Below are 26214 nucleotides of genomic sequence, written 5' to 3'. Positions count from 1 at the left end.
AGGCCCTGCCCTATGGCAGCTCCCAATCTGGAGGGGCTCAGTCTCAGATAGAGACGTGTAGCTGTCGTATGGGAGCCCAGCCTGGGGAAGGACAAGGAGGGCTTCCTGGAGGAGGCAAGCTGGGCCTTAAAGGATGAATAGTATGAGTAGGATGGGTTAATTCCTGCTTGACCTTCAGACCTTCAAACATCACTTCCTCCAGGAAGCCTTCCCTAATCTCACACTCCTGGCAATCCCCTATGACAGATGAGCCTCCATGACCTTCTCCTTCCTAGCCCCGGAAGCAATGGGATTGCATGATTAATGTCACACTCCCCCGCACCTGACCATGTTACCTAATATCCTGCAGGGGGCAGCTACTGATGTGAGCAGAGGCTCCATCATTACCTAACAGCCTGGCAGGGAATTTAACCTCTCTGGGCCTTGTTTCCTCATCTGTAAAATGGGGTCAGAGGAGGGCCTACCCCAGGCCTGCTGTGAGGCTTCAGTGGGGTAAGAGAGGCACAGTCCTGAGCATAAAGCAAGAGCTCGGGACATATTAGCATTTTTTTATTTTGTAGATGAGTGCCTGGCACTCCATCCCTCCTCCATCCCTCCTGCATCCCTCCCTCCCCCATCCATCTATCCATCCATCCCTCCTCCATCCATCCCTCCATCCCTCCTCCATCCATCCCTCCTCCATCCATCCCTCCTCCATCCCTCCTCCATCCATCCCTCCATCCTTCCTCCATCCCTCCTCCCTGCCTCTTCCCTTCCTGCCCACCTTTCGAATCCCAAAACTAGATGATGATTCTTTTCTTGGCATTTGCTTCCACAGGCCTTGCTAAGCCTGCCTTCTCTTTGTGGCCTTGGCACCTGGCTCTGTAGCCCGTAGCCCACAACAGGACCCCGAGAGACAGTGGGCTGGGAGCTCATGCGGTTCGTGGCCCCATCGCCACCCTAGAGCCTGTCGCCTGCTTCCAGACCCAGGAGGCCTCAGCCACCTTGCTCCTCCGCCCTGGTTTCTGAGAGGCATCCGAGAAGGGCGCGCCTGGCAGGCCTGCCTCGCAGGGGTGAAGCCCAGGTATTAGCAGCACCTGGCACGTCGTCGAGGCTCAGGAACGGAGTGTTGAGTACACACCTGTCTCGTGTTTATTCTTGGTAAGGAGGTAGGGACAAGGCACCTGGAAGGGGGCGCAGTTAGTGTATTCCCGGTGCTGATGGGGGTCTGAGCCTAGGGCGGGGGCCCGAGAGGAGGGAGAGGAACCCCACAGGGAGGGCTCAGGCCCAGCTTCCCCGGGGGGTAGCCTGGAGAGGGAAGAGGAGAGGCCACGGGGCCAAGGGGAGGTGTGGGTGCAGGATGCCGCGGAACGTGGGGCAGGTGAGCTGGCCGAGCAGGTGAGAGTGCTTGGAGGAAAGTGGGGAATTCTGAGCATTGAGACGGCTTCAGCCTTGCTCTTTGGAGCCCAGGCCTGTCCCTGCTTCACGAAGGCAGCGTCTGTTCCGTCTGCAGGAGAGGGGGCTCCTCCCCCGAGAGGTCCTGCAGATGCGGGGCCGCGGTTCAGCTCCCATCTCCCCAGATCATCTCCGTTTCTCCGAGGCGGCTCCAGGCTTGCTTTCCCCAGATCCCGGTGACGAGCCCACTCTCGCGCCACGTGCTCCCCGGGCTCCTCAGAGCCGCTCTGCTGCGGGGTGGCCGCCCCTGTGGCCCCAGCTCAGGAGGCCACTGAGCATGTCAGCAGCAGGGCGGGATGTGGCTCTTCCTGAGCGCCGGCAGTGAAGGGGTGCCCGGTGCTCGGGCCGGGGCAGCCTCCCGCAGACAGACCGAGTCCGCAGCTGAACTGTCCAGTTCCTCGGGGACACTGGCAAACTGTGTCGGGGGCCGTCCCAGGAAAGCCTGGAAGCGGCTGCTGGAGGAAAAAGGCAGAGACACCGGGGTTATTAGGAAAATTCCTCCTCCGTGTGGCCCAGGGTAGGGGAGCGGTGTGGGGTCTCGGGGGAGAGGTGAGGGCTGGGGAGGGACTGGGGCCCAGGAGGGGCCGGGAGGGGAAGCTGGCGGCCAGGAGGCTTTCTGGCTGCAGTCGGGTCCCTGCGCCACCATTTGGGGGCGTGTGGCGCCCAGGCGGGCAGGCTTGCCTCCCCGGGGCCTCTGGTTCATTTGCTTTCCCTTCTCTGGGACCCCAGCGCTAACACGGCTGAATCCTGCCGCTCCTGCCTCCGGGGCCCAGCCCGCACACAGATCCTCTCCCGTCCCCTGGGTGGCTCTGGGGCTGTGGGAGGGCTGGTCTTGGACACCAGAGACTGGGACCAACAGCCAACCAGAGCACCCCTAGGACGGGATGCCCAGGACCCCCAGGACCCCCAGGACCCCCAGGACAGGAGGACAGAGGTGCCCCACCTCAGGGCCTGTGGGGCATGCCCGAGGGGCCGGGGTGGGGGTGGGGAAGAGAATGGGAGACACCCCCTGATCCACTCACATCCCAGCTCCATCCACTCTGCTCACAGGGGTCCCCACAGTAAGGAACCCCTCCCCCACATACCCCTCCCCAACCCCCACTCTTCCCTCCTCTCTCAGCCAACTCTCTAGGGCTGTCTCCTGCCCTCCCATCCACACGCTTCACCCCTTGGGGCAGCCTTTGCTCCCACCGCTCCTGGGGGTCAATGTCCGGGGCTCATTCCCAGGCCCACAGGAGGACCTGGGCTCTCCTGGGGGTGGGGGCAGGGAGCCGTGGCAGATTTTGAGTGGCACCAACGTGCTCCGAGCTGCGTCTTTATTTTTAATTTTTTTTGGAATTCTCACCCAAGGATATTTTTTCCATTGCTTTTTCAGAGAGAGAGAGAGAGAGAGAGAGAGAGAAGCAGCGATGTGAGAGAGACACATCGATTGGTTTCCACCCCACGAGCCGTGATGGAGCTGCAGCCGATGAAACCTGGCCCTTCAGTCCCAGGCCGACGCTCTAACCACCGAGCCGAACCAGCCAGGGCGCCGGGCTGCGTCTTAACGATGACTGTGCCTGTAGCCCAGGCCTCGCCTGCTCCTGGGTAGTCGGGGAAGGAGGTCACCTGCTCACAGGCAGGCTTGGGTCCCACGGGCTTTGGAGGAAACGGGTTTCCAGAGCCCCGTTTGGGTGGGATTTTAACAGAGGCTCATTGAACCGTGGATTCTGGGGCCCTGTGCGTGGAAACACGGCCCGTTTCTCCTGGGACTTCATTTCGCAAAAGCAGACTGTGTGCCACCCCGATGGTCACGGGGATGGCGCCGTTCCCCCCACAGCCCAGTTCTCTCTGTCACGCTCCGATAAGCAAGAGCTAACGGGGCATTGTTTTAATTTCCAGTCTCCCGATCGGCCGTGGAACGTGTTTCATTTATTTTCCTGACCCGGTGCTTCCCCCATTCCTGTGCGGTTTGTGTTTCCTCGCCGCCTTCCAGCACCCCCTCTGCGGAGGGAGACCCGGCGCTTTCTCTCCATTTGTCCCAGGGCTCTCCCTGGCAGCTGCCCTTCTACTTTGTTTTCATTCTTTTGCCGTGTGGGAGTTTTCTACTTCTGCGCAGATGAATTTGTCAGCCTCTCTGCAGCGTGCCACCCAGATGCTCCTCGGGGTGGCGTGCCTGTCACCTGTCCCTGCAGGATCGGCAGGGCCAGCTGTTCCCTCCGGCCAGTCCCCCTCCTCACTTCCCGACAGAGACGTGGTGTGTCTCTGTCCTGGGCCCGAGACAGCAAAGCCACTAGGTTAGCGGCTTGGGTTTGAATACATCCAGTGTGGAGGCCTGGAGTCCAGGAGCAAGCTGCCCGCAGGGCTGTGCTCCTGAGCACTCCGGGGGGGGGGGGGGGTCTTCCTGCCTCCGCCAGCGCCTGTCAGCCGCCCGCACGCCTTGGCCTGTGGCCACACCACTCCCGTCTCTGCCTCTGTGGCCACGTGACCTTCCCTTCCTGCCTGTGTCTCCTCTCTCCTATAAGGACACTGTCATTGGAATTAGGGCGCACCCAGGCAATCTAGGATGATCTTGTCTTGAGGTCTTTAACTTGACCACAGCTGCAAAGACCCTTTTTCCAAATAAGGTCACCTTCATAGGTTTCCAGGGCTAGGGTGTGGATATATTTTCTGGGGGCCACCATTCGACCCACTTCAGGCATCTGTGAGAGCCCTCCCCCACCTCAGTTTCCAGGGAACCCAACCCAAGACACTTCTGTCCCCCCAAACCTCTGGACTACGGGACCTAGGAGAGGAGGGTCCAGGCCCCAGGCCCTCACCTGTCTGGCTGTGTGAACCTGGGCGAGTCCCCTCCCCTCTCGGGGGCCCGAGCCTGCTGACATTAATGAAAGAATCGTGGTTGAGGCTCCTTAGGGTTTTGCTGGTGCCCTGTGATCTGAGGATGCCCACGTTCACCAGGAGCATTGGACACTCGGGTCTGGAGCAGCTCCTGGGAGAAAACTCTCGTCCCCAAGTGGGGGAACTGGGGGGGGGGGCAACGCCCTGCAGCGTGGGACCCGGGACACCCGCGCCCACTCGGACAGCTGGGCCCAGGCCACTCCCAGCCCCTGCCCATGCCCAGAATAGCTCTGATATAATTCGTAATTGTCCCTTTCTCCCACAATGAAAGCCACCAAGCGAGAAGAAAGAGTTTCTTTTCTGAAATTGCTTTTCTTCGTTTTTTGACAGAGGCTGCGGTGTCCGCATGCAATTAACTCACAGCCTGGTGAGTGGCGGGCCAGCCACTCGGGCTGGGGGAGGCAGCTCCAGAGAGGATGCGAGAGGCGCAGCTACAGCGGAAAATGAGATTGCCAGGTGGCCCGGGGGGCCTGCTGCTGCTTGGGGACCAGGATAAATACATACAGATCCCACTGCTCGGAACCACGGCCTTGCTGGCGGGGAAGGGGAGGCCCCGAGGCTGCAACCTCCTTCCCGCCCATCAGCACAGAGGCCCAGATAAGGCGACCAAAGGGGACCTGTGCGGCTTTGCCAAGGTTCTCAGCCCTCCGGGGTTTCGAGCCGCGGGGCAGGGGTTTTGAGCCCTGAGTGGTGGAGCATCTTTTCTGGCTGGGTCATGGATAGAAACAGTTTAGTTGCAGAGTCCTGGTCTGTCCCTGGCTTTCTAGGTGACCTTGAACGAGAAAAGCTGACGATTGCTTCCCTCTTCTGTAAAGCTGAATAATAATTCCTAGATTGCAGGTGGATTGCAAGGAACAAAGACAGGCTTTGAAAAGTCGGATCACTTCTCTCCAGCGGCTAGAATTAAAGACTTTACCCAGAGGAGTCACCGGTGACCTGTGCGGAGCCCTCGGAACAGGGCAATGCTGTGAGATGCGGAAAATTAGACCCAGCCCTGACCACCCACAGCTCAGCTCAGCTCAGCTCAGACCCCCAGGGTTGCGAGGTTGCATTCAGTCCCATGGAGTCCACTCTCTGAAAGTCTTGGACAGTCTTGCTCTGAGAATGTCCAGGTCATCCTTCGGCTATAGGCCCAATAAGACACCCCCACATTGACTTCTGGGCCTCCCCCCATGCAAAGTTCCTCTCTGATATCTTATCTACTGGTCTGAACTCTAACTGCTGTCTTCTCGGCTCACCATGGAGCTCTGCGCAGGCCCAGGCCCTGAAATCATCCCTGGGAGAGAACTGCTGAGAGCAGGCCCGCTGCGGGCTCGCCTTCTCCCAAGGACCACGGCCTTGCACTGCCCGCTGCCCACTTGCTCTAAAGCCTGATCCTGATCTGGGGAGCAGACTCAGAGGCCCCCCCATCTGACCCTCCCCAATCCTGCCCCTTTCTCCTAATTAACCCAAGTTCATAATTGCTGACTATGGAAGGGAGGGCCTACTGCCCATCACTCTGGGCCGAGTGGAGAAGCCCCACGTGGCTTCCCTTCCTGCTTTTTGTCACCCCTTGGCCTCTGGTTCTGCTTAGAATGGTCTTCAAAGTCCTGACTTGGCCTTCAAGGCTCTGAAATCTCCACTTCTCTCCCAGACCTCACCTCTCCACCTTTACCTCCAGCGTGAAGACCTTCCTTTGGTCCCTCACCTACGCCAAGCTCCTCGCTGCCTCAGGGACTTTGCACTTGTTCCCGCAGCCAAGATGTCCTGACCCTAGCTCTGGGCGTGACGGGTTCCTCTTTGTTCCTGAGGTCTCAGTTCAAAGCAGCCACCTCTTCAGGGACTGTTTCCCTGGCCAGCCTTTGTAACAAAACCCACAGTCCTCCCACCTCCCCCTCACTTATTTCTCTCTACCATTTATCACCCTCTGGAGCTGTGACACTCACTGACAGGTTTACTCGTCTCCACAAACAGGACATCCTCCCTGGGACGCAGGAGCAGGTCCGCCTCCCTCCCGGTCACGTCCAGGGGCCTCGCGCAGGCCTGGAGCACCTGGCTCTGGGTGCCCGCCCAGCTTCGCATCTGTAGGCTCTTGGTGGCATTTCCCGAACAGGCCTGCATCTTGAAAGAGACGGCAGGGATCCCTCCGTGCCTCACGCCTTCTGCCACCTGTTGCCACCTGCCACGCTGGCACCTGCCACGCTGGCACCACCCATCCGCAGGCCCCTCCCCCCGCACTCCCCTTCTTCTTACTCCAGGTGGAACTGAACATACACCTTCCCTAGTCACACTCCCACCCCCAGGCCCCGGACGGAGGGAACAGCAGGAGGTCCCGCATCAGGCCTAAAGCAAGGGAGCCCCGTGTGGACGCGGGAGCCAGACTGACAACGTCCCGGTCCCGGGGTGTGGGTGACTCACGGGAACAAGGCCATGAGGTCAGGAAGCCAAGACAGCACTGCGTCCCTACTGCCCACAGCGACGGGGGCCCTGCAGCCTCGAGGAGGGGATTCAATGGCTCCAGAAACAAGCGGACACGCGGGGAGGGGAGCAGGCGGGCCTGGCACCAGTGGGCAGCAGTCCGTCCTTCAGTCCACCCAGCTCCCTTCCTGCACGGGGAATCACTGGGGGACTTAAAAGTGCCCTGGTGCCGTGTCCCCAGCCCTGGTCCGTTACACGAGGTCTCCGGGAAGAGCCAGGCGGCAATGTTGGGGAGACCGCCCAGGGCGGGCAAGGTGAGCGAGCGGGAGCCCAGAGGAGTGGCCCCCACCCCCCGGCACCCGGTGCCCTCCCCTGGGCCGGGGCTGAGGGACACGTTCCTCCCTGCAGCTTAATGAACTGTTTGTAAATTCTAAATCGACAGAGACAGCTTCCTTCCCAGTGACAATTCTGCCCCTAATTGATATTTGTTTTCCTCTGTTCCCAGAGGCAGCCTGGAAATGAGAAATCTCACCTGCGGTTAAGCTTGATCCTGGCCTAAGACCCTCTGGATCTGGGGGGCGGACTCAGGGGCCTCCCCTCTCTATCCCCCCAACCCTGCCCTTTCTCCTCTGCTGTGGCCCCCTCTTGGCCTGGCTGACGGAACCCTCGAAGGTCTGCCCGTCCTTCAAAACCCCCGGCTCTTCCTTAAAGATGAACCTGTGTCCTCAAAGCCGGCCCTGGAATGTTCTAGAGAGCCAGCTTCTTCTGAGGGACCCCTCCAGGGCCATTGTCTGGGAGCAGCGTGTGGCCCCGGGGATGTGGGAGGAGGAGTGGATATTCCCTGACTGAGCTGGGCTGGGTTCAGGGCAGGAAAGGGGGAGCCTCGGAGGAGCCCCCCCCCATGATGGGGCTCAGCCGGGTAGGGAGCCAGGAGGGCACCAGGGCTGTGGGTCTCCCCTCTCCCTGCAGATCACCAGATTGGCAGCAAATATCCATCAGTCACTGTTGTCTCCCCTCTGCTTGTCCCCCCCCCAGTTCTTCTAGGGCCCCAGCTGTCCCTCTCAGGGTGTCTCTGGCCGCCTCCCCCCCCCACTCTGCTCCAATCTCTCTCCCACATCGCTGTCTGTCCCTGTACCTCCCCTTCTCCGTCTCTGTCCCTTCTCCGTCTCCGTCTCTTTCTGTCTGAACGCCCCTCCCCGCCTGTGTGTCTGTCTGGGCGTCTGTCCTTGTCTCGCCGTGTTTCTGTCTGCGGGCCCCTCTCCTTTCCCAGTGAGTGGCAGGGCGGCCAGGCGGGGCTGGAATTAGACCAGCAACTGGGAAGCCACCTGCCGCTATCTCTTTTCTCTGCTCCCTTCTGGGCGTGGGCGGATTTTCACGGCCCCCCGGAGAAGGGGCCCCAGTAGTTGAAGCCCTGAACTGGGCCTGGGCTGGAGCGCTGTGGCCATCAAGTAAGTCACAGGCAGGCAGGCGTCCTGGCTGGGGTGGGGGCTCCCTGGGGGGGAGGCAGAGGCCCAGTGGTGCCCAAATACAAGACAGGCAGGACTCATCGGGGGTGCTCTGGGCTCTGTCCCCCGTGCTCCACGACTGCTCCAGATTCAGCCCGAGTCCTGCGAGCAGGGCGGGCGCTCAGGCCTCAGGGCGTGAGTGGCAGGGACCCTGCAGATGCGCAGCGCCCCTCACCTGTGAAAGGGGACGCCTCCTTTTGGGGGAGTGTCTTCGGTCTCGGTCCATCCTCTCATCCTTTCTGTCTCACCTCTGACCCCAGCCCCACTCTTGCATCTTCCAGATGAGGAAACTGAGGCAGCCTAAGGCGGGGAGGCGTTGCCCCAGCTGAGTCCCGGGCGTGGGCCTGTGAGTCAGGGGCCGTCCTCTCCGAGGGTCTCGGAGGCCCCGGGCCAGCCCCGCATTCCCCGAGGAGAACAGGGGACCCACGCGTTCACCTGCCCCATCTCTCTCTTCTCGAACATTCCAGGAACGGGCTAGCGTGAGCGGCTGGGAATCTCAGCCGGGATCCTGGTGTCTGGGGAAGGGCCGGGCTCTAAAAATAAACCACTCGCCTCAGCCTGGCAGCAGCGGGCGGGAGCCTGGTGAGCAAAAGCTGCCGCCTGACACTCCCGCTCTCTGCAGACGATGGCTGGCCCGGCCTGGCCCGGGCGCCCCCTCCCAGGCAGCTGGCCCCTGGGATGGGCTGGTGGCAGGTGACAGCCAGGAATATTTGATCCCTGGCTCCCGAGGCACCCCTGCCCCCACCAGCCCACACCCACACCCACACCCGCACACACACCCCATACGCCCCACACTGGAACGTGCTCCACAGAGTGTGGCCGGGCTGTTCCCAAGGAAAGGACCAGTGGTGGCGCCTGGGACACCTGGAGTCACCCTCCGCATGCTGGACAGTGACAAGCCTCAGTTCAGGTAAGGGGGCGTCTCCTGGTGCCCCAAATGCTCTGCTCCCTGGAGAAGGTGAGACCTTGGGCCTGGGGGCGGGAGGGGGCTCTGGCAGGGGTTGGTGGTCCTATGTTGCTCTCAACCCCAGGGAACCCTGATATGGCCATCAGCTCTCCTCCGAGGGGGCCTTAGCACCCCTGTCCCCTTTGTGCCCCAGCCTGGGGGGTCAGCGGGCCCTTTTCCAGCTCTGAACACTCGGCCACTGCCCCAGGGTCAGTCCCGTTGGCTGGATGAGATGCTGGCTACAGGTTAAGGGGTTTGGGGGAAACAAGCTGCAGAGTTGGGGGCAAAGCAGGCTCTGTGCCTGGCTTTCAGGGGACAAACGCGGCCCTGTCCGCCCCAGGTGGGTGGGGCTGAGGCCCTGCCCCTGACGGTGGCAGTGGCCTTCTCGGAGTTCTGTCTGGGGAAGATTCTTTAGAAAGGTGGGGAGAAAGCCTTGGGAGACACACCTCCGAGGGTGGGGCTCCAGATAATCTGTATCATGCTCCCAGGTTTACAAAAGGAAACCCTTTGGGGCGGGGGCTGCTCAGCAAGAGGAGCTGGCCTGACGGAACCGCATGAGACAAGGGACCCGGCTAGTGAGCTCTGCACCTTTGTCCCCGGGGCTCTGAGGGAGGGGCTGTCACATCTGACTTTCTGCCTGAATGGGTTTCTCCGGGCAGGATCTTCGCCTAAAGTCAAGGTGATTGGCGCTAAGGGGATCGCCTCCCGAGCACCGGAGGGGCAAGTGGGGTGGCCGCGGGCTGGGTGGGTGGGGCCTGCTGGCCGCATTCATCAGAGGAGGGCGGGGGCCGGCGAGCGGGGCTGGGGGCGGCTGCGGGACCTGTGGACAGGCCAGTCTCCCCATCCCCACGCGGCGACCCTTTCTGGGGCACACGGCGGGGAGTGGGGTCAACCGGGTGATTCCAGCCTGAGTGTGAGCTGTGCTCCGCCACCCAAGTCGTGCTGCGTGGACGCCGGGAGCATGGACAGTACTGAGCCTTGCGTACACTATGTTTTTCCTATGCATTCGTACATATGATAGAGTTTAACTGATAAATTAGGCACAGTAAGAGAGTAACAATAATAACTAATAAAATAGAACAATTATAACAATATAATGTAATAAAAGTTATATGAATGTGTTCTATCTATCACCTATCATCTATCTATATCTATCTATCTATCTATCTATCTATCTATCTATCTATCTATCTATCTATCTATCTATCTATCATCTATCTATCTATCTATCATCATCTATCATCTTTTCACTTAAAGGACACAGTTTCCAGCTTCTCTTTGGCATGTCCGAATTGCTAGCATCACTACTCTTGCACTGTGGGGCCATTCATTATTGGGTAGAATAGAGGGGGACTTGGACACAAGCACCGTGATCCCGCCCAGTCGATCCGGTAACGGAGGTGGCTGCTAAGTGTCTAATGGGTGGGCGGCATCTACAGCGTGGACACACGGGAGGAAGGGCTGAGCATCGGGACGGCTTGAGATTTCATCACATTACTCAGAGCAGCGTTCAGTTTAAAGCTTATGAATTGTTTATTTCTGGAATTTTCCATTTAATATTTTCGGCCTGCGGTTGACCGCAGGTGACTAAAACCGAGGAAAGGGAACCACCTCTGACAAGGGGTGCAACTGCAGAGGCTGTCTGTCCTGGAAGGCCACAGGCCTGCGGCCACGGGGACAAACCTCCAGCCTCCAGCACTAAAGCTCTGCTGGGAGCGCTGCCCTAGGCACTGGCTTCCAGATATCCAGAAGCCCTTGCCCCCTGGCTGGTGCCCAGGCCCTGTTGAACATGTCCCCTGGGGTGCTCTGTGGCTTATCATTTAGCCATTTCATCCAGATTCACCTGCCTGGGGGGAGGGTCACATCTGTCCTGAGTTTCCCTCTCCTGCCACAGGAACATCTCCACTGTATCAGTCAGTGCTAGCAGCAATGATGCTCTGTAACAAACAGTCCCCAAAGCTCGGTGGCTCGCGGCAATAAATGTGTCATTCTTGTTCCCGGGTCTGGGGTTTGGCTACTCTGGTCGGGTCTGGCTGGGCTGAGTCAGCGCCGCCTCGCTTGGCGGTAATCCTTTCGGGTCTGCTCCACAGTCTCATTCTGGGGCCTGTTCTCCCCTTGGCTGTGGCAGGAGAGGCCACGCCACATGCTGCGGCTCATTCAAGGTCTGCGCTCACGTCACCCGGCCATCATCTGTCTTTCAAGCCCAGAGCCGATAGGGTGAGGGGGTAGACTCTACCTGCTCTCCTGGGGGCGCTGCAAGGTCACAGGGGGGAGGGAGGGGCAGGGAATGGGGGTGAGGGACCCCGTCTTCCACACGCACATGTGCCCCCCGCGTGCGCTCTGGTTTGTCCACATGCCGTCCCCCTCTGGCCGGGGGCCCTGTGAGGGTAGCCCGTGCCCGGCTCTCCCTGGACCTCACGGTCCTCAGTGTAAATATCACTGAGCTTAGGTCAAGGTTGGGCCCAGAGGGGAAGTCAGGACCCAGGTAACGGCATTCCTCCCAGCTTAGGGGTCCAGGGAGAGAAATGGAACAGAGACAGGAGATCACTTATGTGTCATTGAGGGGACGGGAAAGTCTTCACAGGGGAGGCGGCCCCATAAAGGGTCTCAGCGGGCAGGGAGGGGGCAGCAGGCATCCTGGGAGGGGCACTGCCTGGGCAAAGGCCTGGAGGCCGGAGAGCAGGAGCGGAGTTAGTCTGGCTGCCCTGCTGCCTCTTGCTGAGCAAACTGCCCTCCCTCTCTGGGCCTAGGCACCTCAGAGGGTGCAGCCCCGGGGCCCTCTCAAAGGCAATTCCCTCCCTGTGCGTCCCTCCAGGAGAGCCTCTGAAAACCCCTCCGGCACCAGCTCTAAAATTAAGTGGTAACCGGGAACCTCTGATCTCATTACTTGAATTATAATTGTCCTGCTCTTTAATCATTTGTGGTGGCGGAGCCTGGGGACCGGGAGGCTCTGGAGAATCACCCAGCGAGCCGGGGGAGAGGAGGCCTGCGGCTTAAAGGTCACTCACAGATACTCTCGTTCACATTAATCTGAAAAATAGAGAACACACACCCACATGCCCTTAAGCTATGAAGGTGTTTAAATACCAGACGGGAGAGGGAGGGGGGTTATTTTCCCTCGTTAAATAGTCCTGGGCAGCGAGGATGTGTAAGGAGGTGAATCCTATACGAGAGGCATTTGTGGGAGGTGTCTCTCCCCTCCAGGCAGAGCAGAGCAGGAGATGGAAAGGCCTGGACTTAAGAACAGGCTCCAGTGTGTCTCAGCACATCCCTCAGCCTCCAGAGCCTTCGTTTATCCATCTGTGAAATGGGTGGATGGTCCCTGCTTGGGCCTGGAGGCCTGGAGACGAAGGAGGTGTGAAAATGCAAGGAGGGGTGCCAGCCCCGTGCGCACGGGAGAACCGAGCAATGCAGGGTCCCAGAACGAAATACTAGGGACGGGGAGGGGGGAGACGTTGGTCACCTCAGACCTGTGCCAGAGACTCTGAAGAGAAACAGGGACCTGGTGCCCACCGATGTCACCTGCAGAGAGAGGCCCTCCCCCCGCTCTTCCTGAATCCAAACCCGGGGCCCGCCTTCCACCGCCGTCCTTCGATGGAGCCCCAGGCCACTTCACGGCCATCTCCCGCTCCGAAAGGAAAGATTTGAGTCCACGTTTTAAAAAAATAAGTGCTTGAACCTGTAAGAGGAATAATACGAAGCCAGTTTAGGAGAAAACGATCACCCCCCCGTCCTGTGTGAGAACCAGTTTCCTTTTATCCATCACAGTCCTTGTCCTGCCTCGGAAGGGGCCACCGTGGAGGGCCAAGTGCACAAAGCGAGGCCCAGCCCTACCACTTGTCAGCGTGAGACCATGGCTGTGTGCCTCAGTTTCCCAGCCCGTGAGCGGGGATCCCACTAAGCCACTGTGAGGACGGAGTGAGTGAACGAGCCAGAACTCGGCACAGTGCCAGGCACCGTGGGGCTTTCTGGCAAAAGCCAGCTGTTTCCCAGACGCTTGTCTTAGGGGACCTGGTCCAGTCCTGGGTGACTTGGGCGGGCGTGGATGGCAACCTGGAGGGGGACCACGGCCACGAAGCTTTGAATTTTCTTTCTCTGGGTTTTCAATTTTTTTTCCAGAGACTAGGGTTTGGAGGAGACGGGAGTGGAACAAGGGAGGGGCCGTCCTGGCCTCTTGCTGGCTCCCCACAGAGGATGCCCACCTCCGGGAGCTCTCTCTCCCACTCCCTGGAGGGGACACCGCTGGGACACAGCTGGACCACCCCTGGCAGGGCTTGTCCCCTTGAGAAGCCCACCTGAACCCAGAGGCAGTCAGGCCTCCAGCCAGTCCCAGGGCCTGGCCCGGCCGTGAGCATGAGCGTGGCCGAGAGGCAGGCGGGCCCGGGCCTGCCTCCCCCCTCCCGCCTCCAGCCAGTCCCAGGGCCTGGCCCGGCCGTGAGCATGAGCGTGGCCGAGAGGCGGGCGGGCCCGGGCCTCCCTCCCCCCTCCCGCCTCCAGCCAGTCCCAGAGCCTGCCCGGGACAGCGACGGGCTGTGGGAGCCGCCGGCCCAGACGTGTTTCTGGACTAAGGGGGTCTGTTTCCTGCCCGTCGAAGCCCAAGAAGACGGGAGCAGGAGTTGGCCCAAATGAAACCGGGGCTTATTTTTAGGAGGCGTCCGGGCCTGGAGACAGGTGAGCTAACTCTCAAAGCCCCGGCTCCCAGGCTCCCGGGGTGGGTCACACGGGAGGAAAGAGTCTTTGATCGGGTGACTAAGGGGGTCAGGGTCCTGGTCGGCGTCGTGGCCTCTGCTGATGGGTCGGCGCTAGGGTCGGGGGTCGTGAGTCATTGCAGCTGGTCCCATGTCAGCCGCGGCAGCGCTTTGGTGTATTCGCTTTTCTGGGCCTGGAGCTGAGACCCAGCTGAGGCCTAGATGTTGTCTCCGTTTGAGCGAAACTCTGCCTCAGGGGTCACAGAGCCGGGGCTGCATTCCTAAGGTGGTTTGTCGCTGGCGACCCTGTCGCCCCAGGGCCTAGTGATGGAGGGAGCGGACTTTCGAGGCGGCGAATCAGGAGAGGGGCGAGGTCGCTGAAAGAAACGCTATGGAGGGGGTTCGCCCGCTCCGCGCTCTCCGCAGGCCCCCCAGCCCCCCCCAGTGTCCCCTCTCTCCCGAGGCCCCTCCGTCTCTCCCTCTCCAGACCCCTCTCCCCCCTCCCAGCCTCCAGGGGCCCTGAGATGAAGCTCAAGGGTCCTCATCAGCAATTTAAACCTATTCACGTTTTTACACTTAATTTAAAAAGCCGGTGAGTGGGGGCATTTCCTCTTTCTCTCAGAACATATGACAAAAGCCACCGACTGGAGTTAATTGATTTTTGTCTCCCGCTGTCCTCTCCGCAGAGGCCGGTCACTCACGCTAATCCTAGTGACCCGTCATTGGGGGGGTTGGGGGTCGGCAGACCCCGAGGTTACACAGGCCGGTGTCAGCTGCCGTCGTTCCCCAGGCGCCCCAAGCACCCCAAGCTCTTTCCCACTCCAAGGGCTTTGCATATGCTGATCCCTCTGCCATGGACACGCTTCCCCCGGCCCGTCTATCGCTAAATGCCACTTCCACGTCTTCATCTTTCTCCACCCGCCACCGTCCCTCTGCCACCGCCAGCCTCAGCGCTTGTACCCTGCACTCGCCTGGGCCCGGGCCTCGATTCTCGCTGTTCCCTTTGTTTTGAGGGTGCCTGTCCTCTTGGTAAATATCTATTCCCCACTCAAACAGCACCTCCTCCATGAAGCCGTCCTGACCTCCTCCCTCTTCCCCACTGGGCCGGTGGAGACTTTCAGGGAGGCGCCAGTGACAGTGGCCCCACGGAGGCCGTATGTCTTTCTCTGCCGTGAGATGGGACTGCTTGAGGGTGGGGACGGCGGCTGACTGAGCCTGTGTGGAGGAGCCCTTCCCAATCAGTGACCATTGTCACCGTGACACAGCAGCTCCGCCGCAATGTGGGCAAACTGGCCGCCTCCCCGCCGCTAGAGGGAATGCTGACCCTCCACTGACCCGGCCCTCGCTTGGATCCCCAGGGCGAGCGGGGCTGGCGGGGCCAGCGGTTCCTGGGCGTCTGAGACGGAATTGGGAAATAGTCTGGGGGGGGCCGGAGTAGGCGAAAGGGGGAAAGAGCCTGTTCGTGGGTCAGCTCCTGAGCTGTCCCTTGTTGTAGGAAGTTCTGATCGAGGGCAGAGGGGGGAGAAAGTTCTAAAACCACCGGGCTGAGGCAACAAGCAGAAACCCGGTGAGCGGGGAGCCAGGTGGAAGGACAGAGGAGCTACAGGGGCAGGTGGAAGAACGGATTTGGGGTGGAATGTGGCTCTGCAGAGAAGGGGCAGCATGGGTCCTGAGATTCTTTTGGGTTACATTCTGTTGTTAAAAACCAGGAATTGTGCCCTGATCGGTGTGGCTCCGTTGGTTGGGTGTCTGTCCCGTGCACCCAGAGGTCACCGGTTTGATTCCCAATCAGGGCACATGCCCGGGTTGTGGGTTTGATCCCCAATAGGGGGCGTGCAGGAGGCAGCTGATCAATGACTCCCATTATTGATATTTCTATCTATCTCCCCCCCTCCCTTCCTCTCTCTGAAATCAATAAAAAACATATTTTTTTAAAAAAACCACAAAACCAGGAATTCTGCTTCTTGGAGGCACCCCAGCTTTCGCTGTTCCCCTAAATGTCATTCTTGGGGTGACCACTCGCGCTCCTCCAGTCCTGGCCACCTGACCGCGAAGCTGAGCTCCGCCTTCCCCTGCCCGCTGCTGGCAGGAGCAGAGGGGTTGAGAATCCCTTCCCGCCTCCGCCGGAACACCGGCCCTGCCTCGCAGCGAGCACTTTGAGGTTTGTCTCAGCAGAGCTGTGCTCCAGATGCCACTCCCAGGCTCTGTGATCTCTCCCAGATCAGTCACTGAAAGGGGCCAGCCGCTCCTCGGGGCTCCTGCACCCGCCTGCCAATTAGCCTCAGGAGGTCCGCCAGAAAGTGGATCACAGAGATAAAGGACTGGAGGACAATTAAGGCTCATTGTGCCTCCTCATTAATGCAGTTCTGTTCCCAAGAAGAGCAGCGCGTCCTCCAGCTGCATCAGTGGAAACCCTCTGCATGGTCCAGACTCCTGCTCTTCCGGGACCTGCCACCTGGCACCAAGGAACAGGGTGGGCAGAGCTGCTGGGACACAGGAGTCACCTGCAAAGATGCCAGCTCAGCCCTCAGTCGATTTACCGCTTCTCTCAGGGGGATGCAGGGGGGTGAGCTCCGGCTTCCAGCCTCACTGCATCGAGCTGACACTCCTGCTCTAGCACTGAGTGGCTGTGTGACCCCAGGCAAGTGACTCAAACTCTCTGAGCTTCAAGGCCTCGTCGGTTAACGGGATGGATGACATAAAGAAGGCCAGAGAAGGGCCTGGTGCACAGTGGGGCTCAGAGAAGTGACGTTAGTAGGTGCTACACTCTTGCCAGTTGGTATGGGCCAGCCTGGCCCCACAGGAAAAGACACCAATCTCGTGGTACAGATGTAGAGCAAGGACACCCTTGCTGAAGAAGTGATGTGTGAGACCTGCTGGAGGTGGCCAAGGAGAGCCGGGAACAGTGTGCCAGGGAGAAGGAACAGCATGTGCAAAGTCCTGGGGGAAAGAGTGAGGTTGGTGGGATCCCTAGAAACTGAAGTGAGGCTCCGAGGCTGGGGGGCAATCCCACGAGGACCCTAGTCACCTGAGCACATCAGCTCCCCCAGGACTCTCAGATATGCCCGTCTCAACAGCATATTTCACAGTTGAGGAGACTGAGGGAGGCTCAGAGACACAGAGTGACTTGCCAAAGGTCACACAGCAAAGGTAGAGGGGGCGCAGGTGCGGGCCTGGGCCCTGTCCGGTGCTGTTTCTACCCCAGGGCTCGGCCTGCGTGGTGTTCACGTGCGGAGCCGCCAAGCGGCCTGTTTTCTGTGCTCTGAGGTGGAGAAGCCCGCCCAGGGTGGACAGACTGCGGGCGCCTGGCTGCCCTTCGCGGCCCGAAGCCTGAGGGCCCTCCTCGAGCCTGAGGGCTCCGTCCATCATGTCCCTGTGCTTCAGCGAGCACCCGGAGCTGAGCCTTTCCTCCAGCTCAGGCAGCAGGAGAGCCAGAGGCTCGTTTCGGCATCGCTCTGTGAGGCTCAGCTTCTGCAGCTGGAGGCTTCCGAGTGCTGATGGTTTTTTAATGCATTTATAACGTAATTGAATTTCAAACTCCAGGGAGCCTCTGGGTGCGCCGGTCCAGGAAGGAGCAGGACTCGCATCTCTGCACTGGCCTGTCCACGTGGACAGAGGCCACCATTCAGGGGCCCTCAGGGGATGGCCCATCCCCCTGCAAGGGGTGGGGATACAGGGCAGGAATTGGGCGGCCTGGGTTCAAACCCCAGCTCCATTGTTCACCAGCCCTCCAACCCTGGGTGAGCTAATTCACCTCTCTGACCTCTCAGTTTTTTCATCTCTAAACTGGGCAAAATTATGTAGGTTTGTTTAGGAGTAAATGAAATAATCCACGTTCGCTGCTCAGCGTGGGGTGTGGCAGAGTGAGCGGCCACAGGTTAGCTGTTGTTGTGAAGTTGCCCTGAATGCCACAAGCAAAGCTGCACTTGTCGCCATCAGGTGGCCCTCGACCCAGGGGCAGGCCCCAGCCCCGGGGCCTGAGTGAGCTCTCTCCAGCCTGGTCACCGTCCACCACTCCCTCCACGGCCTCAGTCCTGCTTCCTCAAGGGATCCACGCATCCCTCGTCCTGTCCAGCCTCTGCGTTTTGTACTTACCGTTCCTTCTGTTCCTTTCCGCTGAGTCATCACCCCACAACTTCCAGGCTCCTCATTTTCCAGGCTCAGCTTCAGCGCCACCTCCTGGAGGGCCTCCCTGATTACCCTGTCGCGCTTCTCGGCGCAGCACCCACTGTGACCGTGTCTCTTCCTCGAGCTGGTGCCTGGCTCTGGAAGGAGGGCCACCACTCCTTCCTACTCTCCCCCTGCCCCACCCCCTTTTTCATGTAACAAGTTCCATGTGCACATGGTTATGTATGAGGCACATGCAAATCTCAGGGAAACGTATAAAATGAGGAGGAACCGCCAGCTCTGCTCTCAGCCGCTCCCACCCCTCTCCGGGAGCCGGCGGCTGTTCTCCGGCTGTTCTCTGTTTTTACTTTCAGTTCTGCGTTCCCTTTATAACTTCAAATAATGCGCTTCCGCCTCTTGCCGACGCCATGCGAGGTCTGCAGGCTCCGGCTCCGAACGCCAGGCTCTGCCGCCCACACTCGCCCCTCCTGCGCCCTCCGCCTCCCGCTGGTATTTTCTTCTCAGTAAGGCTCCCACTGACCCCGGGTTTAAAACAGAGACCGCTTGCTGCCCCCTGCCCCAGCCAGAGGGAGCTCACAACACACACCCAGGGCGCTGAGAGTCAGGTCCCGACTCCAGGGTCAAGTCCAGACACTGCGGCGGCCTCCAGAGCACGCGGACTGAGGCCCGGGGTCTCTGGAACTCGCCTTGCAGCCCCCATGACTCCTCCCACCAGCCTCACGGGCCTGGCCCCACACTGCTGTTCCCTGGACAGGAGGTCTGTTCCCTGCTGGGCCCTTCTTGCCACTCATTCTGAGCTTTCAAATCACTCCCCACAGGGCCTCCCTTGCATGTCCACTCTGAGGTCCCCCCAGACGCTCTCCACCCAGTGGCTGTGAGGTTCTTGGCGGCCCTGGTGTTTCTCCTCTGGTTTGGTGGGTTTGGTGAGTTGGGAGGAGTAACCAACTCGCTCTTGGTCACGGCCACGACCCCAGCGCTGGGGCCTTCAGTGGGCGCGGGGCAGGAAGAGTCAGCTGCACCAGTGCGCAAAGGTGTCTGCCTCAGTTTCTCCATCTGCCAACTCTGGCCAGCACTGAGGGAGACGGCCATGGTCCTTCCCTCCTCCCCCCGGGTCCGCTCCACTGTCCAGGTCGAGGGAAGAATCTACTACATTCCGGGCAGAACAACCAGCCATCGGTCACCTGAGCTTTGTCAATGGATCAAGCCCATGAAATTCATCGGTGGGCGTATGACTTAGCGCTATGTAAATATCGTTCCCCAGGAGCCTTGAAGTGTGGCTGAACCTGCTGACCAGGAGGTGTGACCCTAGCTCTTGAAAACGTGCCCCTGGGAGGGGAGCCTGCCCAGTGACGAGCTCCACACACGCAGTTGGTCCTGCTTTGGTCTCACTGCGGCTCGGCTCTGCCTCGGACCCACCCCCGGTCCACTCTGCCTTCTCCTGGGCCTCGGCGTGATTACAAGCAGCTCATTCGGGCACATGTGCGCACGCAGCCTGGACTTGCATGCACGCAGCCTGGACTCGTGTGCACGCAGCCTGGACTCATGTGCACACGCAGCCTGGACTCCGCTGTGTGCACACAGCGGCCTTCCCCTGCCCTGGGGAGTCTCAGTTTGCCTTCCTGGCTGTGGACCACGGAGCTGGGTAGGATTCTTGAAAACTTCTTCCCTCCAAAGTTTACAGACCTCGCTCCACGGCCTTCCGGGCCCGGGCTGATGGGAGAGATCGGACGGGGCGTGACTCTAGCCACTTCTCCGGCATCTGCTTTGTCCAGTGCGAGCGTTCAGGGCTTCTCTCTGTTGTCTTCGGGAGTCTCCCGGGTCCGGGTGTTTTTCGATCATTAGTCGTGCTCCACACTCGGGCACGTTCCATCTGCGACTGTGCATCTCGCCGCAGCTCGGGGACGTCGCCCCGATTATTCCTGAAGCTCGGGTTTCTCTTCCCTGCGCCCCTCGCTCTCCCGGGAGCTGCTCTCGGGTGCCACCGAATCTCGAGAGCAAACATCCCGTGGTCCCTCTGCTCACTTCTGTCTCTCTGTCTGGAAGTCCCTGGCTTGTCTCAGAGCCTCAACCTCATCTCCAGGTGAGGCCGCGTGGTCCTTCAGCCTCACCAGCAGATTTGTGCGTGTTCATTTGTTCATTTTATCAACCTTCCGTATTTTGAGCATCCCAGCGACACTCTGCTGTTCCTTTCTTCTCTCTAATCACCCAGCACCCAGGCAGCACCTGCCCAGGCACGTTGTCCCCGGGTCAGGGGAGTCGCAGATCACGGTCACCTGCAACTCTGGTTAACAAGAGAGAGGCGGGACCACAGGAGCTCCTCCCCTAAATGGGCCCCGGACCCCCGCACCCTGACCAGCCCCATCCTTTGGACCTGTCCACGCCTGGTAGGGGCTCCTCCAGGCCCTGCTGGGGAGACCCGCGTGCCCTGCCCCCTCGGGCTGAGGTTTGCTCTTCTCCAGTCCCGCAGCCTGATGCTCTCCAAGCTGCAGGAGGGCCCAGTGGCCCCTTTCCTCCACCCACACAGCGAGGCGGTCATCCTCTCTGTACACACCTCTTAGTGGCCGGGCGGAGGTCAGAGTCCACCCTGGCCAGGAAGCCTTGGCTGTTTTTCCCGCAAGAGGATTTAGTGTTCCTGTGTCTTTCCCCTAAAGCAGCTATTAGGACATTACTTTTCTCCCGCTTCCCTGTTACTGGAGGGACCCGGTCGTCTGTCAGACAGTGCGGTTCACCTCTCCCTGGCAGCTGGGGGGGGGCGCTGGGGGGTGACTTCACATAATTATTTCTTATCTGGGGCGGTGGCCCATGTGGACCTGTCAGCTGCATCATTGGCTCCCTCCATGGTTTGCTCTCTGGGCTCCAGAGCAGGGTGGGGGTGGTTCCTGCTGCCCCTCCATCGGGGTGACATGTGGTGCCACTCAGCACCTAGTCCCCAGGCTGGACGCCCAGCAGGTCCTGATATGTCTCCTGCACAGAACAGCCAGGAAAGCACGAGACTTGGGCCAGCTGCTCTGCTTCTGAGCGGCCACTGTGCTTGGGGTTCAGGACATGCCTTATGGATAAGAGGGAGATCCCTGCTCTCAGGTTTGGGAGGCCTGCGGGCGACAGCCAGGCTCAGGGAGAGTTACTCACCCAGGGAGCGTGGGGGTGAGGCGGGAAGCACCCTGGAGCACCCTGAGAGCCCGAGAGCACCCACCCTCCCCTAGTTCCTCCCACCTCTCAGGTTAAGTGCTCTATCAGCCCACCTTACAGATGAGCAACTGAGGCCTCAGGAGGCCAATGCTATGCCAGGGTGGCAGACAAGTGACAGAGCTGCCACAGGGCCAGAGCCACCTGCCAGCCTTCGAGTCCATCTATGGGAAAACTCGAAGTAACTGAAGCCTCATAAAGACGTGTGCCACGGAAGGGGAAGGGGACCCCGCCTGCAGCCACTGGGGAGGGGCTGGAGCCGGCTGTAGGCTGGGGAGGAGCCCCTTGCAGAGCAGGGGGCAGGTGGGGGACAGGAAGGGGCCTGAGACCTGCAACTGTGCCAGGGAGCTGGGGCTCGGAGCCCCAAGTGACACAATCATATCTACATTTTTAAAGTCACTCAGAGTGCAGAGGGGAGTGTGACAGGGGACACTCAGTGACAGGAATGTTATCTACGGGGGTGGGCAGGAGTCAGCCAGCGCTCAGGACTTGGCATGGCTGGACCAGGGAACCTCTCCCCCCTCCCCTCTCCCCCTTCTCTGCCCTGCTCTTCCTTCCACGCCCTGCCCGGCCACCCTGCTTTCCAGGGAACAGTCAGGATGCAGAGAGAGAAGGGTTGTCAGACCCTGTTTTAAATCGACTTCCAGCATGCTGTGTGACCTTCAGGAAGTCACTTGACCTCTCTGAGGCCTTTGCTTATCTGAAAACGCAAACAGTATTCCTGCCACCAGGAGCTGCGGTGAGGGCCCAACAGGTGATCAGTGGCAACAGATCGCAGACCCGGAGGGGAGGCTGGCGGCTGCAGGGGTGCCCATCAGGAGGGAGGCTGGCGGCTGCAGGGGGCGCCCATCAGGGGGGAGGCTGGCGGCTGCAGGGGTCGCCCATTAGCATTCGTTCATTCTTCATCCATACGGATGTCCTGCCGGAGAGCCGGTCTCCCCCTGGCCAAGGCTCCATCAACCATCAGCATTCAGATGCGACAGGCCGAGGTGATTAATGCGCGTTCGCTCCGTGGCTCCGCAGAGGGGCGTGTGGCTGGAGAGCAATTACAATCAGGGTTGAGGAAGGCTGATGGCATTAATGAGAATCATTACCCTCCGGGCGACTAATCCAGGCGCAGGGGCGGGGTGGCTGGGTCTGGATTCCTCTCCCTTCTGTTCTGGTTTCAATCAGGAACACTTTCCAGTGACTGCTGCCGAGGCCTTTGTCATGACACGCGGCCCTTCCCTGGGAGGTTGCCGGCGGAAGGGCCCACCCGCCTTTCCCGGGACGCCCTGAACATTTTCGGGGTGCGTCCCCCCTGCATCTCGTGTCTGTCTGTCCTTGGGAAGGCTGGTCAGGCTCTCTGATAAGAACCACTTGCTGGATGCCAGGGGCCAATTTACCAAGACCCAAATCTGCCCGTGTGATTGCCGCCTGCCGAAAATTCTCCCGCGGCCCCTCCTTCATCCTATCATACATTCCAGACAGAGGGAACAGCCTGTGCGAAGGCCTGAGGCAAGAAGGAGGTGGGCCCTTAGAGTCAACCATGGAGAGCCATGAATGCCAGGTCAGGCGGGCAGGCCTAAGGCCATCAAGGGTTTGGACTTTGGACGTGCTCAGAGCTATGTTAGAAGCTTCCAGATGCTGTGTGAGATTGACCAGCCCTCAGCGATACCCCTCTGTGCCTGGGCCTGTGGGTCCTGACCTTGAGGGGCTCATCCTCTGCACGGAGGCAGGAACATCAATGTGGAAGCCCAGGGCCACTTTAGGTAATCATGGAGGGCTTCCTGGAAGAGGGCTCCCTGAACAGAGCCTTGTAAGCCAGCCAGGCCAGGGATGAGGCACAGCCAGGGCACAGCAAGGCTGAGCAGCGAGAGGAGGGGGCAGGAGGAGACGCGATAAGGACCACTGACGCTGCGCTGGGTGCTGCCGTGAACTCCCCCTGTTATCTCAGCAGCCCCTCCCACAGCGGTGCTTTTATCCCATTTACAGACAAGGACACCGGGGCTCCGGGAGGCTGGCTGCCCTGCTGGGAAGTGGCGGAGCAGGGATTCCAGCTGAGGCCGCCCCACGGGAGCCCTGCACTCAGACTTGGAGTCGCCAGCTAGCGGTTGGCTGAGGGCACTGGGGAGCCATTGGAGATGTTAGGCAGAAGAAAGTCAAGGTCAGATTCATATTTTTTACAGGTTACTCTGGGGAGATGGATGAGCCAGGAGAGGTGCATCAATGTGGGCAGGGAGGTCAGAAAAGGGCACCCTCTGGACGTCTGGAGCGTGTCGCGGACCCCCTGAGCCAGGCGGTAGGGCCCTGGCCCACCTGGCTGCCCGGAGAACTGAGCCAGGCCAGCAGTGGATGGGGGAGGGTGGCCCAGCCCGGCAGTAAAGACCCTGACAATGAGGTGATTACATCTTGAGCTTTGCTTTAAAAACCTTAATGGATTTTTTCCACTCCATAAAGCTGCCCCGCGGTCTAGGAATGATAATTGAGATGGGGAACAAGACTAATGCGCTGAGAAGCGAGCGTCGCTCCCCACCCCCAGCCGCACTGCTTTGCTGCCAGCCGGGGAGAGGGCTCAGTGCAGGAGGCCTCAGCCGCCATCCATCCCCGCCCTCGGAGCTGTGACAGTCACCCTAGCCGGCGTCCCTGCTGCCCGGGCTCTGCAAAGAGGGGTACACTCAGTCACCGCAGCGCTCACCGTCCTGTTCTCAGGCGGAGACACCGGGGCCCCGGAGCCTGTGCTGCATCCAGCACCGAGGCTTGCATACCCCCGGTGACGGGGCGCTCACCGCTGTTCTTCACAGTCCTTCCTGTGATCTAGCCTCCGCTCTCCTGTCCAAGGGGGATGAGAGGAAGTGATGTGCTGGGGCTGCCTGGCGACTGGGCTCCTCGGCCCTGTCCCTTTCTAGTCCCCCACAGTCCTTGCCGGGAAGCCACTATAATATTCACAACACAGCAATAATAGCGGCTAACAGCTGGGCAGATGTGTCCGGGGAAAAAGCAGGGCAGCCTCGCCGATCAGCCTCACCTGGCTGAGTCTCCCTCCTCCCCAGGATCTGGGGCCCTTCGGTCCTGGCTGCCTCTGTCACTGTCCCTCACCTTTAAACAATCTTCCCTTCATCTTCTCCGTCCTCCCCCCGGCTAGGGGATCAGGAGCGCGGCAGGCGGAGACAGCGCTGGCTCAGCGCGGCGGGTGGCAGCGGAGATGGCGGGAATAGATGGATGGAGAGAGATGCTGTCTCGGTGATTTATTAGACGGGGCGAGTGGGAGTCGGTGATGAATGCAGACTGTCCCTCGGAGATGTTGGCAACTCTCCCCAACATCAGGCGGATGTCTGCCCCCGTGGGCCTCTCCCCTGGGCGCCTGAACCTCCTTCCTGCGCACCCCCTGATAGTCCCGGCCGCTCTGTGGGCACCATTTATGTCCTTGGCCCCCTCCCCACCAGCCAGAGCTCCGTGTTCCCAGCATTGTCCAGCACCGAGATGGCCACAGGTCATTGAGGGCATGAATTGACTCATGGGAATTTGTTTAACAATGAGCTGTGGGGAGACCTGTGTCTCTTGGGCCCAAAGGTGCCCACAGGCTTGAGTGGGGGTGCTCCCCAGTCCCCAGCCCATCTGTTTCCCTGCAGCTGGCATGCTGGGACCCAGCTCTAAGTGGGTCACTGGGTGAGTCCCAAGGCCACCTGTCCCCTGGGCTCCTGGCTGTCCCAGCCTCACCCACTTCTGGCCAGGCCACCCTTCCCCACCCCTCCCCTTTCTCAGGTCGGGGGGAAGGGCTGAGTGCCAGAGGCGAGGCTCCCTGGGCACAGGGAGCTCCGTGGGGGCCGGGAGGAAGGTCAGAGGTGAACACTGTTATGAGGCCCTGTCCCGGCCTCTCCTTCAGGCCGCTGCAGGATTTAGACAAACACCCAGGGCAGCCTCTTGCTGCCTGGAGCACCCTGCCCCCAGGCCCCGCTGCCCGCTGTTCCTCTCTGCTGACCGCACAGGGAACAGCCGGCCCAGCGAGTCCCCTCACACCTCTGGCTGCACGCCTTCCCTGCCCACTGTGGCTCCGTTGGCTGGAGCGTCGTCCCACAGACCGAAAGGCCGTGGGTTTGATTCCCGGGCGGGGCACATACCCGGGTTGCTGGTTCGAACTCTTGTCAGGGCAGGTCAGGAGGCAGCAGGTTGATGTTTCCCCCTCACATTGATGTTTCTCTCTCTCCCCCTTCCTTTCTCTCTCTCTAAAAAAAAAATCAATTAAAAATCATATATATTTTTTTAAAAAGACCTGGCTCACCACTGTATTCCTCTGACAGGCCCCTGCCACATGACTGGTGCCCCCTGAACCCTTGCCGAGCGACTATGCGGAGGGGCCCGCCTTGGCAGCCTGGGCCTGGGCTCCTGCCTGAGCCTGCCCCGCCCGCTTTCTATGCCCCCTCAGGCAAGTCGCGTTCTTTTCGATGCTGTGGGGCTCAGCGTCTTCTTTTGCTCATTCATTTACCATTAGTTATGGAGTTGGGCACCGAGCACGTGCCAGGCACTCTTCAGGCAGCGGGCACAGCTGAGGGACGATAGGCAGAAGTCCGTGTCCTTGTGAAGTTCACATCCTGGGGGCGGGACAGACAGTCAAGCACCAGCAGCGGGTGATGCCCCACCTCGCACCTGGTGAGGCTGGTGCGCCCGCCTTCGGGAAGGCCGCAGGCTCAGTGTGAGGCTCTCGGCGGAGGGAAGGGCAAGAGCAAAGGCCTGGAGGCAAGAAGGGCAGGGCCAGAGCCCGGCAGGCTGCTGCGGGCCCGCCACGCGGGGCTGCGGGTGCCCTGTGCCGGCCGAGGCTGAAAGAGGCCCGGATGCACTGCGGGCACCGCCCCTGCCAAGCTCAGCAGCCAGCTTTTGCGCGGGTCACCTGCCAGGAAATCTGTACTGTGCAGCCCCAGGAAGACTTTCATCGCGGCCGCCTGGGCCCCCTGAACCTCCTCGGAGGAGGAGAAAAGAGATGCCCCGACCCACGGCGCCCCTGCGCACGCACACCCGCACTTCCAGGCATCTCCCCGTGTGGCACTCGGCCCCGGGGACACTGAGAAACAAGAAG

General features: G+C 60.3%; 1 protein-coding gene across 2 annotated transcripts in view; it reads left to right on the top strand.

Annotated features, from left to right (window-relative positions):
- Positions 1-9039: 9039 nt before the first annotated feature.
- SHISAL1 (shisa like 1) overlaps positions 9040-26214 on the top strand; it is a gene marked incomplete at its 3' end in the record, with an annotated part of 78822 nt that continues 61647 nt past the window's right edge. For both annotated transcript variants that reach the window (XM_081128189.1, XM_081128187.1), the window contains exon 1: positions 9040-9123. The remainder of the gene's footprint in view (positions 9124-26214) is intronic.

The sequence above is a fragment of the Miniopterus schreibersii genome, assembly GCF_964146895.1.
Source record: "Miniopterus schreibersii genome assembly, chromosome: 2".
Taxonomy (NCBI): Eukaryota; Metazoa; Chordata; class Mammalia; order Chiroptera; family Miniopteridae; genus Miniopterus; species Miniopterus schreibersii.
Note: the sequence above shows the minus strand (reverse complement) of the source record. Positions and strands in the feature narration are given on the sequence as shown.